The 19,300-nt window shown below is 44.2% G+C and overlaps 1 protein-coding gene across 1 annotated transcript in view; it reads left to right on the plus strand.

Annotated features, from left to right (window-relative positions):
- Positions 1 to 18: 18 nt before the first annotated feature.
- LOC109889566 (solute carrier family 45 member 3) overlaps positions 19 to 19,300 on the plus strand; it is a 45,840-nt gene continuing 26,558 nt past the window's right edge. The window contains exon 1 of the mRNA XM_020481083.2: positions 19 to 244. The gene's annotated coding sequence lies outside the window, so the exon portion shown is untranslated. The remainder of the gene's footprint in view (positions 245 to 19,300) is intronic.

Raw genomic sequence — 19,300 nt, forward strand, 5'->3', positions numbered from 1 at the left:
TAAAATAAAGGAGAGCAAAAAAAAATCGTCTTCACTGGAGTTCAGCATGAAGTCTACCATTGAGCCCCTCCGCACTCCTCAGGAAAACAGTCGCCTCCATCCTCCCATGATCTCTCTCCTCTCTTCCCCCGCTCCATAGAATCCCTCAACGTCACAGCAGTCCTTCCTACAAGTTGGGCAACGACGGAACATCGTGAAAAGTGGACAAGTTGCTGCATCGATTTACGGGAGTTGCGTCGACAAGGTACAGTATTTCGCAATTATATCTAAGAATTGGCCATTCTTATGCCGGGTTTGTTGTGGTATGCAACATACTTTCCGTGTTTCCAAATGTAGCGCCGCAGCTCGCGATAACTGAACTACTAACATGTACAACTTAGTAATTGTATGTTTATAACTTCCGCTTTATACAACGCGCCCACTGCATGTTTATTGGTTTTGCTTTTGAAAAATATAATGCTTTGCTTTGAAGTCCTGTTGCGGTTATGGTCTTTCGAACGAACCTAAAGCAATGTGATGTTTCATTCAAAATGAGCGCATGTGTCTACGACGTTGTGGTTTTTGAGGACCTTAAGTTGTTTCTTACTGTCTTAGTTGCCATATAGTTTGCTCTCTATAAATTGATATTGTGCCAAGTGCCATGGTGGCAACGAGTGTATACCGATTGCAATGGCAAATCAGTGGCTTTCTTTCTTCTCGAAAGCATTTTTAATCTTTGCTCTAAACATTTGGCGCTGTTGGGGTGACCCCTGCTGTTTTGACACATGGATGTGGGGGAGGAACCGTTTGCAAGTATTTTGAGGTCATAGAGATAAACCTTTTAAAATTAACTAATTGGTAAAGTGGAAAACGGTGTACTAACAGAGTTGTAATTCTTCTATTATAGTATGTTCCAATTAACACGAACCAGGAATATAAAAAAATATATATTTAAAAAAAGGGTTATGCCTTTTACATAATAATACAAAAAAAATATTCATTCAACAGGGAAAGTAAATTGCTTTCACATACAGTGCGACATGACAAATCTCTCCCAAACAACATGCTTGCTTATGCAACGAATGTTTGTTTTTTCAAGTAGATCACAACAGCTGACATTTCAATAACTTGACATTTTCATACTGTTGCCCTTATATTTTCAAAAGTAATTTAGGCCAATTTCATACATTCCTGGAGATCAAACATCATGATGTTTTGGGTCCTGAATGGCGCAGTGGTCTAAGACATTGCATCTCAGTGCTAGAGATGTCACTACAGACCCTGGTTCAATTCCAGGTTGTATCACAACCGGCTGTGATTGGGAGTCCCATAGGGTGGCGCACAATTGGCCCAGCGTCGTCCGGGTTACGGATTGGTCTTCATTGTAACTAAGAATTTGTTCTTAACTGACTTGCCTAGTTAAATAAAGGTTAAATAAAAATATATATATATTTTGAAGATGGATCCTAGACATTCAATCTGCCTAGAGTTTCAATTTAGCGATTGGAGTGACACATTTTCTCTGTTGTAGATTTAAAAGAACTGCTCCCAATGCTAGATGAATGACTGTAGAGCCATTAGTCAAATGGTCTGTGTTTTTTTCTCTGTTTCTATTTAAACTTCCCTGGCTGGAGAACAAAATAACAGGAACTAGGTAATGCACATTTTCCATGAGACTCTTTCTGTAAACAGAGGTTGTCATATTACATGGGTATAAATGGCAATTACAACTAAAAGTTTCCAATGTTTTTAAATAGCCTATATATGGTGCTTTGGTTTTACCAGGAACTGAATGGCCAAACCCACAGTACTTACAAAGAGGATCAAAAGGTTAAACAGCTTCAACTCATGACAGAGGGACTTTTATTGTCTCTGTGGCCATGACTCACGCTACCTCCGTACAAAGGCCACTTGAGTGTGTTATTCGTGTATTTCAGTAAAATACAGACTTCCTTTCAGTCCTATTGCCTGAGTCGATCTCTCCTCTTCCATCCATATCAGCTTCTGCTCTGTTCTCAGCTAGTTACTGTGCAGTCCAGTTATAACGTCAGCAAATTTACATCTTACTTCCCAACCTATTCTTCCAGCCTAGGACTGATCATTACTTTAAATAGACTAGGGTTGTTTTAGGATCCTGTTAATAATGTGATTTAGGCTAAACATTAACATCCAATAATCACTTAGCCTGCTAAGTAATATGCTGATTATCCCCTGGTAATAACACACTTATTAAAAAAAGAATACTTGGATATGAAAAAAAAAAAATCTTATTCAGAATATGCAATTAGGGACTGTGGGCAGACAAACACAGTATGTACAGTATGTTGGGCCATGGTTTTTCACCAGAGCCTGTTGTCGCCAATTGAGAGGGCCTTGGGTTGATCTTCTTAGGCCACATCTACTCCATCCTGAAGAAATGTCCTTCACCCCGAATGCTCCTGCCTGACCAGCTGCACTGCTCCCTAATGCTGTAGCGAGCAGGATAATCACACACCACCCGGCAAGCTGCTTAAAACTACTCAAGACCTATAAACACACATTGATAGATAGGCCTAGCCAATATCTCCTGCTACTCCTTGTTGTTAACCACATTGTAGAAGCATGTATTAGTGAAGTGTTGTTCCTAAGAAATAAGTTTAGCATGACCACTGTGAGTGAAATTAGCTCAATGCCTTTCACTGAGCTGAAAAACGTGTGTTTCAGTGGGCTTAGAGGCTATTCACTCCTCTAAGCTCTTCCTCCTGTTTAAAGCATTGTATGCTATACTGGTATCATATGATGCCATGAACAATCAGTGGTATGTAATCTACACAATGGTTGTCTAGCTTCTGAGAACTGCGTAGGCGGCTTGCATTGAAATCTTTGAGAGCACTCTCTGCCTGTTCATGGAATTGGATTTCATTTTTTTTTTGTTTAGAGACTTTTACTTGTTGTCCAGACAGAAAATATGTATTATTAGGGCCTCCAGTATCAGTTTTTTAGCATTTTGTTGGCTAATATTATTGGCTAATGTTATTATTGGAACATTTTCTTTAATTTGATCCATAACATCTAGTTGCCCTGGTTGATTTACTTTCCATATGAGACCTTATCTTTGACCACGCTTGAATATTAACTAACAATGGCTTTGGATTGGAAGAAATCTGAGCCACTGGGCCCAAGCAGCTAAGACAGTTTTTACATTGACAATAGCAAAGGGATATTTTCGAGAAGTTCTTGAGAGACAATACTGTTGTGTAAACTTGCGAAATTATCACGTCTCCAGCACTACCTGCGGAGGTCGGGCATGAGACTTGCCCAACAGTTGTCCCCCTGCAAGCAAGGCAGTATAAACAGAATTGTCTCGTTGAGCTCAACACTCCTAAGGTATAAATGGTAATAGCAGAGCAGTGTTTTTTGAAACAGCTGAAAAGTATAGAAATGTCCTTATATTTGAGACTTGTTTTATTGAGTTTTAGTAACAGAATGTTTCATTCAGAAATTGTCACACCTGACTGCTGCACTGGGCCATGTAGAACTATGGAAGCCATTCCTGCCACAATTTTTTTTAATGTCGATACTATCTAAACATTTTGAGATATATAAGTCAACATTTTGAGGTAGTAGATCACACAAATAGAATATGTTTTTTCATTTGTAACATTCATGGAAGAACGACTGACCCCTGTCATTGAAACCGCTGAAGTACAAGGCCAAACGCAGCACTGTAGGCATTGTTAGCAGAAAACACGATCCCCCATTATAGTGAATGGAAAAATGGCAATCTTCGTGGTCAATAAAAACATTTTGGAAGACAATCATGGTACCAGTAATTAGTTCTAATACACCAGATGTATGTCCTTGAACAGATTATTTAAAAATTGCACACAGAAGTTATAAGGATAATTCAGTTGCTAACGGAAGCTTGCAGTACCCCGGTCGGCCTTCAACTTGATATACTCAATGAGAGGGGGCAGTACTGAGCTAGCCTGCAACGTCACTTACTGTAATAGCTCAAACTGCGCGTGTTATGCCTCCATGAGACGCAATCTTAACCAAAATAATTTGGCTTCAATGCGCTATTGATTCTTCACTTTGAAATCAATGGTGTCACGTGATTGATGGCTTTGTCCATTTATATATACAGTCATTGGTAACATTGTGTGGTGATTTTAGAGGTGAGACCGCAGAGAGACCATGTGAGGATATGATAGAGCCAAGTGACTTGGTGTATAGAGAGAAGAAGAGAGGGCATAGAACCGAGCCCTGGGGGACACCAATAGTGAGAGTACGTGGTGCCGACACAATTCCTCTCCACATCACCTGGTAGGAGCGACCTGCCAGGTAGGATGCAATCCAAGAGTGTGCAGAGCCTGAGAATCCCAGCCCAAAGAGGGTGGAGAGGAGGATCTTGTGGTTCACGGTGTCAAGGGCAGCGGATATATATAGGAGAATGAGAACAGGGGAGAGAGAGTCTGCTTTGGCAGGGTGGCAGAGCCTTTGTGACATAGAGAAGAGCAGTCTCGATTGAGTGACCCGTCTTGACGCATGACTGGTTAGGGTCAAGAAGATCGTTCTGACAGATAGGGAGAGTGGGAACAAACTGTTGCATTTTTTCTTTCTTTTTTGGGGGTGGGGATAGATCAGCTATGAAACTAGCAGACAGATTTCTAATCCCCTTTTTATATATTTTTTTTACCACCCCTCACCTAGTTGGAGGACCTGGTGGAAAACATTCAAATGCAATATATACAATATAGCGTCTTCCTTTTGTACTGGACTCCAAGTGCATCGTAAAGTCAACCAATCCCTCTCATTTTAATTGCACCATTCAGATGTCCACATCTATCCCAGTGCATTCGGAAAGTATTCAGACCCCTTGACTTTTTCCACATTTTGTTACGTTACAGCCTTGTTCTAAAATTAATTAAATATTTGTTTCCCTCATCAATATATACACAATACCCCAAAATGACAAAGCAACAACAAGGTTTCTATAAATATTTGCAAATGTATGAAACATAAACAGAAAAATTACATAAGTATTCAGACCCTTTACTCAGTACTTTGTTGAAGCGCCTTTGGCAGAAATGACAGCCTCAAGACTTCTTGGGTATAATGCCACAAGCTTGGCACACCTGTATTTGGTGAGTTTCTCCCATTCTTCACTGCAGATCCTCTCAAGCTCTGTTAGGTTGGATGGGGAGGATTGTGGCACAGATATTTTCAGGTCTCTCCAGAGATGTTCGATCGGGTTCAAGTCCGGGCTCTGGCTGGGCCACTCATGGACATTCAGAGACTTGGCCCGAAGCCACTCCTGTGTTGTCTTGTCTGTGTGCTTAAGGTTGTTGTCCTGTGGGAAGGTGAACCATCACCCCAGTCTGTTGACCTGAGGGCTCTGGAGCATGTTTTCATCAAGGATCTCTCTGTACTTTGCTCTGTTCATCTTTCCCTCGATCCTGACTCGTCTCCCAGTCCCTGCTGCTGAAAAACATCCCCATGGCATGATGCTGCCACCACCATGCTTCACCGTAGAGATGGTGCCAGGTTTCCTCCAGATTTGACTCTTGGTATTGAGGCCACGGAGTTCAATCTTGGTTTCATCAGACCAGAGAATCTTGTTTCTCATGGTCTTGAGTCCTTTAGGTGCCTTTTGGCAAACTCCAAGCGGGCTGTCATGTGCCTTTTACTGAGGTGTGGCTTCCGTCTGGCCACTCTACCATAAAGGCCGGATTTGTGGAGTGCTGCAGAGATGGTTGTCCTTCTGGAAGGTTCTCCCATCTCCACAGAGGAACTCTGGAGCTCTGTCAGAGAGATCATCGGGTCTTGGTCACCTCCCTGACCAAGGCCCTTCTCCCCCTATTGCTCATTTTGACCGGGCGGCCAGCTCTAGGAAGAGTCTTGGTGGTTCCAAACTTCTTCCATTTAAGAATGATGAAGGCCACTGTGTTCTTGGGGACCTTCAATGCTGCAATCAAGTTGTAGAAACATCTCAAGGATGATCAATGGAAACAGGCTGCACCTGAGCTCAATTTCGAGTCTCATAGCAAAGGGTCTGAATGCCTTTGTAAATAAGGTATATCTGTTTTTTACTGCACCGTCATTTGTCTGTTTGTGGCCCGCCTGTTAATTTGCACGATTCTTGCCATTCTCCTTCGACTGCTCTCATCAACGAGCTGTTTTTGCCTCTAAGACTGCTGCTGACTGGATGTTTTTTGTTTGTCTCACCATTCTGGGGAAACCCTAGACACTGCCGTGCGTAAAAAGCCCAGGAGGGCGGCCATTTCGGAGACATTGGATCCGACAATCATACCACGCCCAAATTTGCTTAGGTCACTTGTTTTGCCCATTCCAACAACCAATCGAATAGTAACTGAATGCTTCGATGCCTGTCTGCATGCTTTATATACCAAGCCATAGCCACGTGACTCACTGTAGGAGCGATCTATTTTCGTGAGCTTAAGGTGTTTAAGGTGGTTCCTATGCATTTTTTCTTTTTTGGACTATCTATACTGAGGGATGCTGAAATGCAATACAGACAGCTTGTTTAGACCATTCCCTTGCTATGCCCTTAGGGTAGATATGTCTCACGGTGGACATTTCTGTACTACTGAATATGCCCATCTGTGTTATAGCTATGCTAAAGAGTGCACTGTACATATTGTCTTAACTTTGGCATCCGAAGGATGGGCTGTGATGCGCTTGTGTGTATGACCTCTTTGACTCCTTGTATGATGGCTAATCCTAATTGGTTGGAGAGACTATCATTTTAATCTGATTGATCCTCTATGCTTTTTCTCTCCCAATCCAATTTACCTCCTCATCAAACCCTTCTCGACTTCCTCAATGGCAAGAATAAACCCCCTCCATGCCAATCTGAGTGGGAACATTGGCACCAGTTCAGTATTGCAGTGGCTCTACCAACTGCGTACCTTTTCCATCTTTATTTGTGTTTTTAATTACTTTGTAGTTTCAATTTAATTACATGTGTTAATCCAGTGTCGTCTTTTTAAGTAGATATTTTAAAGGGAAAAGATGGTAGCAGATTGGCAAATAACACAACCATGAACATTTATGTTTGAAGGCAATCTCTAAAAATAGCTATTTTATTGAGGGAATATTTTAATGGCTTTCAATTGGACTGGCAGACAAATCCATGCTTGTTGTCCTTGTGCTTGTGTATGCTTAGTCTCTGCCTAGTCCCCAACAAAAAGAGAGCCTCTGCTTTTGGACGTTAACAAGGCGACATTCCATCTTAACTCCTCCTCCACATTTACTGGATTGGTTGAACAGCGCAGAAGAGAACCTCCCCCACAGTTTTTTCTTCTTCTCGTCAAAACCCGTATGTAGGGGTTTTAAGTTTCATGCATTTTTTTGACTGGTTAGTGTATGCTTGGGTGTTAAAAATAACCACCCCCATACGTAATTAATCTAACTTTTTAGTGGTTGGTAGCTAGACAAGATTTGGTTTATTACACAGTGGTAAATGCTATCGTTCTTCACTAATGTTATAAACGTACATAAGCAGAGCCTTAAAGTAAAGATTCACCCATTTTTTATGTTATTGTTTTTGTGTATCTGAGTGATGTTCAATCGATTCCCAGGGTAATTTCTGCCTAAATGACTAGCGCCCGTACCACTCACGTCGGTAGCCATGAAGTGCTTTCAAATGCTGGTCATGACTCACATCAACACCATCATCCCGGAAACCCTAGACCCACCCTAATTCGCATACTGCCCCAACAGATCCACAGATGACGCAATCTCAATCACATTCCACCATGCCCTTTCCCACCTGGATAAAAGGAACACCTGTGTGAGAATGCTATTCATTGACTACAGCTTAGTGTTCAACACCATAGTGCCCACAAAGCTCATCACCAAGCTAAGGACTCTGGGACTAAACACCTCCCTCTGCAACTGGATCCTGGACTTCTTGACGGGCAGCCCACAGGTGGTAAGGGCAGGCAACAACACATCTGCCACGCTGATACTCAACTCTGGGGCCCCTCAGGGGTGCGTGCCTAGTCCCCTCCTGTACTCCCTGTTCACCCATGACTGCGTGGCTAAGCACAACTCCAACAGCATCATTAAGTTTGCTGACGACACAACAGCGGTAGGCCTGATCACCGACAACGATGAGACAGCCTATAGGAAGGAGGTCAGAGACACTGCCAGGACAACAACCTATCCCTCAATGTCAGCAAGACAAAGGAGCTGATTGTGGACTACAGGAAAAGGAAGGCCGAACAGGCTCCCATTAATATCGACGGGGCTGTAGTGGTGCGGGTCGAGAGTTTGAAGTTCCTTGGTATCCACATCACCAACAAACTATCATGGTCCAAACACACCAAGACAGTTGTGAAGGGCACGACAACAGCTTTTCCTCCTCAGGAGATTGAAAAGATTTGGCATGGGTCCCCAGATCCTCAAAAAGTTCTACATCTGCACCATCGAGAGCATCCTGACCAGTTGCATCACTGCCTGGTATGGCAGCTGCTCGGCATCCGACCGTAAGGTGCTACAGAGGGTAGTGCGTAAGGCCCTTTACATCACTGGGGCCAAGCTTCCTGACATCCAGGATCTATATACTAGGCGGTGTAGGAGGAAGGCCCAAAAAATTGTCAGAGACTCCAGTCACCCAAGTCATTGACTGTTTTCTCTGCTGCTGCACAGCAAGTGGGACAGGAGCGCCAAGTCTAGTTCCAAAAGGCTCCATATCAGCTTCTACCCCCCAAGCCATAAGACTGCTGAACAATTAAACAATTAATCAAATGCCCCCCATTTGTTTTTACACTGCTGCTACTCGCAGTTTATTATCTATGCATAGTCACTTTACCCCAGTCTACATGTACAAATTACCTCAACTAACCTGTACCCCAGCACATTGAATCGGTACCAGTACCCCCTGTTTATAGCCTTGTTATTATATTGTTACTTTTTATAAATTTTTTACCTCAGTTTAGTAAATATTTTCTTAACTATATTTCTTGACCTGTATTGTTGGTTAAGGGCTTGTAAGTAAGAATTTCACGGTAAGGTCTACTACACCTGTTGTATTCGGCGTATGTGACAAATCAAATTTGATTTGATGTTTTTAATGTGTGTCTGAGCTATTGCAGTTCAAGCAGGCCGTAATTCGGCCGGCATGACGTAGCATTGTGATAAAGTCGCTCTCAGTACACTGGAAGTTAATAGGAATACCACTTTTAGATCAAGAAAACATGTCAGATTTCAATACGTGCCAATGTCATAACGCGGCTGCCTTCTCTCGAATGAGCCATTGATCATATTTTTGCAATATTCCTACCTCGAGAAGTGTAATTTAACAGAGGGTCCGCACTATTTCTACTATTTGTCTGCCTCTTCAGTCTAGGGAGCATTGCATGGTGCCGTTGCATGAATGTTGCGCATGTCAGACTCCACTCTGCGAGGCACATCATTCTGCAGGTTGAACATGGTGAGATTGTAGACTCCTAAATATATAGTGCAATTTGTTTAGACGATTTTACAGCTAACTAGCTACTTCACATGCTGATATTGACTTTGGTATTATTGTGTGTACTTACGTTTGCTAGCTAGCCAGCCATGGAGAGAGCATTGCATTGTGGGTTTTGTAGTTGACTTGCGCTGCAACAGATTTTCACATGTTGCTACCAAACTCATTATAACAACAAAATTAAAAATTTGTTCACCAAAAATATTGTTGTCACATATTAGTGTTATTTATCGCTGTAAATGATAAGAATAGTTGGTTTTGGGTGGATTTTTCCTTTCAGACATATGTATCCATTGAAAAGCTCTTTGTCTCTCCCTTAATCCCCCAATGCTTTTGAGAGTAGGCTAACTAAGTTACTCACACAACAATGCTCACTTCCTGGTTGAAAGAGAAATCAACAACTTACCCAACTGTTCCTTGTGCCTCATTGCAGTCTGACACCCCCTCCCTAGACATAATTTAATTTAGCAACTTTACTCAGTTCCGCCTAATTTGATAAAGTGTTTTCGTGGGAACTTGGCGTCTGAGGAGAATGCTGCAGATCCAACTCTCACGTAAGCAGGGAGTGGAGGGCACAAGGCCCATCGCCTCGGCTAATTCTCCAGTAATGAAAAGCACGTCTTCAGTCTGATGCTGTTCAAAATAAAACCCCACACCACACTAATGGCAGACATTTGTGCCAGACTGAGACTGGGCCCCGCAGCTTGGATAACACAGAGGCTTGTCCTCCAACATTTTCCCATGGTGATAAGGACTTGGCCAGATGTTTTGCAATACACCCAAAGCACCAGCAATTGAATGAAGTGTGGTAGAGGGGGCTTTAATTGTACCAAGTATGGATGTCATTGCTGCCATGCTCTAGGGGAAAAAAGGTGCTATCTAGAAGCTAAAAGAATAACCTTTTTTGGTATGAGAGAAACCACCTTATTCTCTTTTATGTCTTGAGCTGAAAAGGATTAAAGGCCACTGTTTGAGGGAAGTGGGAGAGACCTTTTGATGTCTGAGAACAACATATAATCTGATCAATGATCAAGCCCATGATTTAAATCAATATAGGTGCATTCACACTGCACCTTATTCCAGTCTCCTTAGCCCTGGGCTAAGGGAGATTTTAGCCGGGGCTAAGCGAGTGTTCACACTTGCACATTCGAAAGTGGGATAGCACCAACCTTAGCCCAGGGCTATCTGGCCCTGCTCCGGAGCAGGATTAGTGCAGACTTTTCAGGGTTAGCCCCAGAAACATGGTGCCAAAATAGCCATTCTTCCATTTGAGGACAAAACATGAAATACTTTCAACATTGCAAAAACATGGTTGCGATCTCTAACAAAAATGGTTGCTATGCTAACGTCTTCTCACACTAACTAAAGCTAGCGGTGAAAGACTACCGGAATTTTGGAGTCGACTCTTGCTCGTGTTCTACAAGAGCACAGACACAAGAGACAACAGACACACCGGTCTCTACATTGCAGATGAGATGAAGGCACTCATCAATGACCTTGGACCACAGAAGGTATTTTCACTGCTGACAGACAATGCTTTGAACATGAAGGCTGCTTGGTCTAAAGTGGAGGAGTCCTAACCTCACATCACACCCATTGGCTGTGCTGCTCATGCATTGAATCTGCTCCTCAAGGACATCATGGCATTGAAAACAACTGATACACTCTACAATAGAGCCAAGGAAATGGTTAGGTATGTGAAGGGTAATCAAGTTATAGCAGCAATCTACCTCACCAAGCAAAGTGAGAAGAATAAGAGCAACACCCGTTGGGGTGGTGTTGTCATCATGTTTGACAGTCTCCATGGAGGGGAAGGAGTCTTTCCAAGAAATGACCATATCACAGTCTGCTGATTTGGACAGCCCCATACCAGAGTGGTAAGCAGCCTGAAACTCCTGAAACCTATAGCAGTAGCCATTGCACGGATTGAGGGAGACAATGCCATCCTGTCTGATGTTCAGACTCTGCTTGCAGATGTAAGAGAAGAAATCCGTACTGCCCTGCCCCACTTCACTGTTGCTCCAAGCAGAGGAAACTGCAGTTCCGATATACATCAAAAAGCGCGAGGACTTCTACCTTAAGCCCATACATGCCGCAGGGTACATGTTGGGTATGCTGGCATGAGCATCCTGTCTGGTCAACAAGGTCTATGGTGTCATCGTTACCGTGTCTCGCCACCTTGGCCTGGATGGGGGCAAGGTTCTTGGCAGTCTGGCCAAGTACACTTCAAAACAAGAGCTTTGAGATGGAGATGCAATATAGCAGTCGTGCCAACATATCTCATCAGCCACCTGGTGGAAGGAACTTTGTATCTGAGGCTCTTTCCCCTGTTGCCTCCATCATCCTCCAAATCCCACCAACATCAGCCGCCTCAGAGCGCAACTGGTCCGTGTTTAGGAACACACACACCAAAGCACACAACAGGCTGACCAATACAAGGGTTGAAAAATTGGGCATCCGGGCAAATTTGAGGCTTTTTGAGCCTGTCAACGAGCCATCCTCAACAAGGTTGGAAAGAGACAGTGAAGATGAGGCCTCAGAGTCTGATGTTCAAGAGGGGGACATTGAGGAGGTCAAGGGAGAAGACATGGAAACCTGAGAGGAAGACAACCAAAGCTTTAGTTTCTATACATGGCTTCTGCTCCTTCTAACACACATGTACCTAGAACGTAAAGGAATTTCTGTGGGTTGATAAACGCTGAGAACCATGAGAGAGGCCTATTTTGTGAGGGGATTTTTGAGGTCTTTATTTAGAAAAAGGTTAGTGATGGGATTTCTGCCAATCCTAGCAATAAACAATTTGCTATAGACCATTTGATGTCTAGTGTAGTGTCTATGTTTGAGAGTGTTTGAGAGGCTAATCAACGTAAAGGAAGGAAACCTTGGTTCTAGCCATTCACAGCCTTTTGTGTGTTAAGAGCTGACGATTGACATGTCTTCTGTCCCAGCCGACTTTGACTTCCCTGCTGTGCCTCTGTAATGATTTGGGCTCACCATGAGAGTTATGTTTCCAAAGCTCTTTTATGTCTTGATTTTGTGTTTTAAGTACTTTGTCTGTATGTCTTTGAGGGTGTGGTTGTGTGATGTGAACGCTGCTGCTAAGCAACACACAAAGCGATTGTGTGTGTGTTTGTGTGTGTGTGTGTGTGCGCGCAAGTTAAATTTGTCAGTATAGTATGGGGAGCCCTTCCTGCCTTGTCATCTCTCACTTCACCATCTGGTTTGTGTAGAGTTTGACTGAGGCGTTAATCATTGGGCCCTGAGGCTCGCTGCAGTCTGACAACAGCTGGAGACATGGGCCTTGTTGATGTCCCACCAATCCCGAGCAACAGCCAGCCAAACTCCGGCACCCTCTCTCTCTGAGGACAGATGTGTGTTAGGTCGAGACTCTACACTCCCAGCTTACCTAACAAAACAGCTGGAAGGGTTACACATGTGTGTCATGACTCCCAAGCCCAGAAACCTCACACAGATCCCGACAAACACAGGTTTAAGTGTTCCCCAACGCATCAGAGATATACAGATTTCATTTGGCAGTGGACTCCTATAAATGCATCTCTTGTTATAGGCCCATAAGTGCGGTCTGTGCTGTCTGTAATAGGCTATGTGTTTATTATAATGTTGGCCTGTTTTCCCAGCAGCTTAACTCATGTCCTGCAGTGCGGCTCCTTTTCACCAAGAAATCACACTGATAAGGCCCAACCTTACTCCTTCATTGTCATTGTCTCTCGGGCGCTCTCCCCAACTAATAAGCTATCTATTTAGAGCAAGCAGAGAACAATATAGCTGTATGGTTACTTGCAAGGCAACCTCTAATGGAAGCCAGTGCTTAAGCTAATGAATGTGCAGATCTGCATTTTAGCAACAGCATCACATATTTTTATTTAAAGGTTAATTTGTTATGTGAACACACAATGAGTGATTGAACCTTCCCCCGTCCACCGACTCATATGTGATGTGGGTGACATTTAAGTTTTATTGGGTCCTTCCTCTCGATGCCAAGAGCAGTAGCATTTCTGGTATATTTCTGACATGGTGGCTTTTTATCTCCTTGTCAGTTAAGTGCAGAGAAGTCTGTCATAGCTTATTATGGACTCTGGGTTTGGCTTGTAGTCCTGGAGCAGGGTTTGTGGAATATTCAAACCAAATCTGAGATGGAAAACTTAGCCTGCTGATATGTTCTCATCCAAGACCCGCTGTCATTTATTTATTTGTATTTTTTATTTAACCTTTATTTAACTAGGCAAGTCAGTTAAGAACAAATTATTATTTACAATGACGGCCTACTCTGGCCAAACCCTAACCCGGACGATGCTGGGCCAATTGTGCGCCGCCCTATGGGAATCTAACCAGGATCTGTAGTGACGCCTCCAGCACTGAGATGCAGTACCTTAGACCGCTGCGCCACTCGGGAGCCCAAATGAACCGTAATGAACCGTGAACAACTTCAATTAAACTAAACATCTCATGTTCAGTGGAATAGTGCTTCTAGGAAATTCCAGATTTACTGACTCGTTGCAGGTAAAATCTGGATATTGTGGTCTATGTCTAGAGCTGTAGCTATATGTGTACTTGTCATATGCTCCTATTTTAGTAATTTGGGCCAGCTGGATATAGAAATGAGACTGGGTGGCACTCTAGTTCCTTGGCGGTTTGACTTAAGTAAATTTACTCAGCACCAACCCCATTATTCTTTCCTTTGTTAAAGGCCCATATGTCTCCTTTAACTCTGTCACGTACTGAAATGCTTTTACATGCTGCTTTTACTCTGTTAATGTAGAACAAAAGGGGTATGTCTAGACTCGTTTTTAGACTCTTGTTCAAGAACATCCAGTTGTATAATTATCTCACATTCACACTTATGACAGGGGACTAGGCATGGCTACCTTTTCAATAAATTATAGCCTAGTTATTAGAAAGGATCATTTGGAGACGGCCTCATTTAATTTGCCTATGGTACGTTTTAAAGCAGAATCCTTTCTGTTCATTATGCCGGGTCAATGTATCTGGATGGAGAAACAAAAGTGGTGCAAAGGCTTTTGTTAGTCAGGAGGATATGGTCTTCTAACAAACTCGGATCATTCCCTAAGCTGTGAGCTCTCTAAAGCTTATCTAATGCAATGCAAGCCACTCTTGTGGGCAAGGGACGTGTTACCAGCAGCCATTTGCTGCACTCATATTGATCTGCCCCTGGGCTCTAGGCTGCAGGAATGGAGATTCCTTAAACTACAGGCCATGCTCTAATGACTTACTCTCTCTGATTCCTCGCCGTTCCACTTCACCTGTCGGTATCTCAAATTGAAAGGTTCTCCGTTGAGAGCTGGGCCTGCTTGGAGAAGTGAGGAGCAGACATGTCAGCAGCCGTGGGGTTAGTGGCGTTAGTGTGTGTGAATGGGCCTTCGACCGAGGCTCTGATCCCAGGAACGGGAGTACATACAGAGGTATGGCTTAAGGCTGGGAGGAGGTGAGAGGACTGTCCCTGATAGGCAGTTTAACATCATACCGGGTCAGGGGCTTTTTTTACAAACTTTTTGGGGAGGAGGAGTGATACACTGGGAGATGGGAGGAGGAGTGATAGACTGGGAGATGGGAGGAGGAAGGGGAGCTCTGAGGTGGAACTGATATGAATTCACTCTTTGTTTCCGAACAGCCTGTTGTGCTCTGGCCAATCGCATATGTGTGTGTGTTTTAGGAAGAGGTTTGAGCTAGCGTGCCATATCTCTTCCTCCAGGAGACGATTCCTGAAGTGCTCAGGTTTTTTCCCCCTGACTCTACAGGATGGGAGAGCGTGAGAATATAGGGAGGGCTGGTAAGGAGGAGGAGGGTTCATTCAGAGAGGAGACGACAAAGAGGGGGAGAGCATAAATTATACGAGTTTGGCCAGGTAGTAAGAAGAGGGATCTGTGTAGCTGTCCTCTAGCCAGTGGAGTGTTGATTGGATAAGGTGTGCATGCAAATATCCAGTGGTCAGTGTGTGAGTGGTTAGTAGACAAAACTGTGTTGTAGTCAGATATGCACTTCTGCAATTCTCTTGGACATCAGCTGTACTTCTCTACTTTACATAGTAAGTATTTTGCTAAATTCTACTACCCATTACTTTGAATGATTATAAAGTCCTAATTGATTGTGCAAACTGGTCGGAACCATCAGACTGTGAATTCACAGATGCAAATACTGTTCTTATAGGATCCTTTTGTTATGTGTGCCAGTTATCTGACTGCAGACAGACAGTCACTCAGTTGTGTATGTTCATTGACAGTTAGGATTTGAAATTTTGTCAGGCATGCATGATGCCAGTCCACGCCATGCTCATTGTAGTTGATGATGCTTGACTACACCGGTTATTTGCTCGCATGAGGGAACTGTGCCAACACTGCCAAGAAGGAGGCATGTATTGACCATTTGACGGCAGACAGTTTGAAAGCTCTGTTTTTACTTAATACCATAAATATGAGCCGAGATCAATTCTGCACAGGATGAAAACCATTTAATTTCAGGGTTTTGCCTCTCCATGAACTTAGTGCAAATTACTCTATTAGGAGGCTATTTACTCATAGTAGTCGTTTGACCTTTACATACTAGGGTTTGAGGCAGGGAAAGGAAGCGTTCCTCGGGGACGTTAACAGGCATTGATTCATTAGAGGCTACATGACTGGAATCTGGATCTCCATTGTTGTGCTATTTGTGTGCCGGGTGTGATAACAGTCACCTCCCAGATCTGTTACTGGCTCCATTCAACAGTTTGAAAGGACTGGGAGGGGTGCTGGATCTTCCTCTCCTCCACTCTCAGATCAGTCACCCCCAGCTTACATTCCTCTGCTCTGTGTCCACCTGATAACTGTCTGTGTGTGTGGATCCCCTATCCGTCTGTCCCGCTGTCTGTCAGAAAGGCTAACCAGCACTGCCCCCACCACCCCTGAAAGGAGAGCTGATTGGGTTTATAGTTCCACACCTGTGTGGCAGTGGACTGTGGTCCGGGGTGCAGGGATGGAGTGATCTGACTGCAGGGGGGAGTGATGCGTGCAGGGGGGAGTGATGCGTGCAGGGGGGGAGTGATGTGTGCAGGATCAAAAGTGGAATGGACAATTGAGTCTTGATCTGCAACAAATTGTAATACTTTATATAGGCTACATGCATAAAGTTTCAAAACAATGAATAACAAAAAGGAATTGCCTATAACTTTAAATTAAAGTCTGCTTCATATTCAACTTACTTCTAAGATGTATTCTGAGTCATTGGCCTAATTATGTAGCTGGAGTGTGACATAGCCAAATGTATTATTAGACTCACCAGAAATAAGACAAGGACGCCTTTCCTCCTCAGCCCAGACAGAGTTCTTTCAGTCAACTGGTTGACAGCCAGCACTGTAATGTTCACTAAATTCATGTGCCAATGTCTCGCAAGAAGATGGTAATACCAGACTGAGACTGTCACTCGCACTTCGAGTTGTTCTGTTGGTCACCAGATTGGCCAAAGCCGGGTGTCATGTGTGACAGATGTGGGGGGGGGTAGGTTATGGGTTTGGAGGGCAGTGGGGTCAGGCAAGCCTCTCTCATGTGATGGGTGTCTCAGGCTCCAAAGAGAAGGCCTCTCAAGGGCGAGATCCTCCCCAGGCCAGTCCCCACCCTGCTCAACCTCAACTGGAATCCATCTGGAATTCACTGTCTGGAAGACTGGAGGCTAAAGCCACGCAGGCGGCCTGCTGTTGTTGGACACAGCTCTGTTCCTCTGTCTCCTGCCAGCAGTGCCTGAACAGGAACATAGAGGGGGGAGAACTAGTGTGCTGTATCTCTGCAGCCATTCAGAGGGAGCCAGAACACCACAAGAGTCTCCTTGAGGTTTCTTCATCCACTGCCGAAGCAGCACTTGTGGTTGTAATGTAATGTCGCAGCAATTCTCCTCCTCCTGTCTCAGACTCACAGACACAGACTCTTCAGTTGCTGTTTTTTTTTGACCGTTTTATATGAAACCCCACACTAATAAAAGCCCAATTGAATGGGCCTGGTACCTCACTGTATCAAGTTACTCAGACTGGCACAATGTATACAAAGCCTGTTTTGTATTGTAATAATACCCCTCAGAGCCATTAAGACTGATTTGGGGGGCCTGGGCCTGAATGCGCCCGGGCCTGGGCCTGAATGGGCCTGGTAATGGGGCAACGGGAGTGCAGAGCTGACGAGACAAAGCACCTCTTCCCCCTCCTCCTCTCTCTTCCCCCCTCAGCCCCATCTCTTGCTCTACAGTAGCTGGCTCTGGCTGCCCATGTGCCTAGGCCCTGTGTGTGTAATCACTCCAGAAGACTCTAAGGGCTGATGCTCTGATTAAGTACGGCTGGGGTTATAACCAGACGATCGATGGGCTTGACTGGAATATATTGTGGTGCCAGAGGTGTCATTAAACTTGTGTGGAATGGTTGTTGTGTGGGTTGCTTGTGTGTGTCTCGACTACCTCGCTCTGCTCCATCCAGGCAGGAGTTGACCCCCAAGAGCTCTGCTCCGTGCCATGTTGATGTTATTTGTGACGAGTGCCAGGTTTAAACCAAATACGTGGGTTTTATTCAACACATAAGTCAGAGTTCGCTAAACATGCTGATGAATCCTCTGCTCAGTAGTCTGACTAGTCTCTCCTTCCTCACATCCCTCCCCACCTCATCCCTGACTCATCCCTGACTCCCCACCAATGCTTAGGTCAATACCTCTGCAGCCATTCCATTTTCAGCACTGGCTGGTCTCCTGATGGGTCCATTTCAGGGTGTTTGAGGCGGGTAGGAATGAGATTTGACGGGTGTGAATGTCCCCTCTCTCCTCCCATAGGAGTGACCCATGCCCCCTGCTTTGTCCCGTTTCTACGCTCACGCTGCTCACTGACACTGTGATGATGCGATCGTTAATGGAATCCAATGCCGGGTTGAATGACCTGCTATTCGATTTAAAGACATGCTATTCTAACATTTATGCAACATTTGAATTAACTTGACTTCCCACTCTACTAACAGCCTAGTGCGGTGTTTTTTCTGTTTCTTCACCACCTCTCATTATTGTTGAACCAAATAATCACTACTAAAACTTTCCTGAAGGACACAGACTCAGTTCCTTCCATGCACCTGAACAGTATTTATTTACTGTGCTGGGTTTCTCGTGACTAACTGAGTCTGTTATTGAAAATGACATATCCATTTGATTTGCTAGGGATGAACAGATGGACCACACTGGCGGAGGAATTTCACACCAAATATGAATTTAGCACCTTGTTGTTTTTGCGTCTGCGGCTGTCCTCAGTGTTCTCACACATCTCTTGCTCAGATGGAACCTTGGCAGTAAGGATGAGTCTTTTTTCTTAGGAGGCTGGAACATGGCAAGACTCCCTTTTCTGTCTGACTCTGAATCAGTCTGGTACCTAGGCTGAGGAAATCGGATCCTGTATCAGCTCTTTCCATGTTTCCTGCGTGACCGACTTGAGGAACACTCGATCCATGCTCTTTGGAATGGTCTTTCAATGTTCCTATACGTGATATTGCATCACCTCAGTGGATGAGCTCAGTTGAGGGTTAGAGTACGCCGCTGTGGCTCCCTCAGTCATTTCTACCTCGCTTTGTGCTTTTCCTCTTCAATTTCCTTCAGATAAAAATCAAGCTTTGCTCTCATGAGAAAATAATAAATATGACTAAAGAGGGGTATTTGTGTAGAAAGGACAATGTGCAGGAAGCAAGGCGTGAAATGTCATCGTTGGGGGGGGGGGTAGAGGTCCGTCAGTAAAGATTGACATGTCAGGCACAGGAGGATTGTGAGAGGATGCGATCTGGGAGATTGAGGGTGTACACTCTGGTGTTCTGTTACGCATGGG

This window comes from Oncorhynchus kisutch, linkage group LG4 (assembly GCF_002021735.2).
Source record: "Oncorhynchus kisutch isolate 150728-3 linkage group LG4, Okis_V2, whole genome shotgun sequence".
Taxonomy (NCBI): domain Eukaryota; kingdom Metazoa; phylum Chordata; class Actinopteri; order Salmoniformes; family Salmonidae; genus Oncorhynchus; species Oncorhynchus kisutch.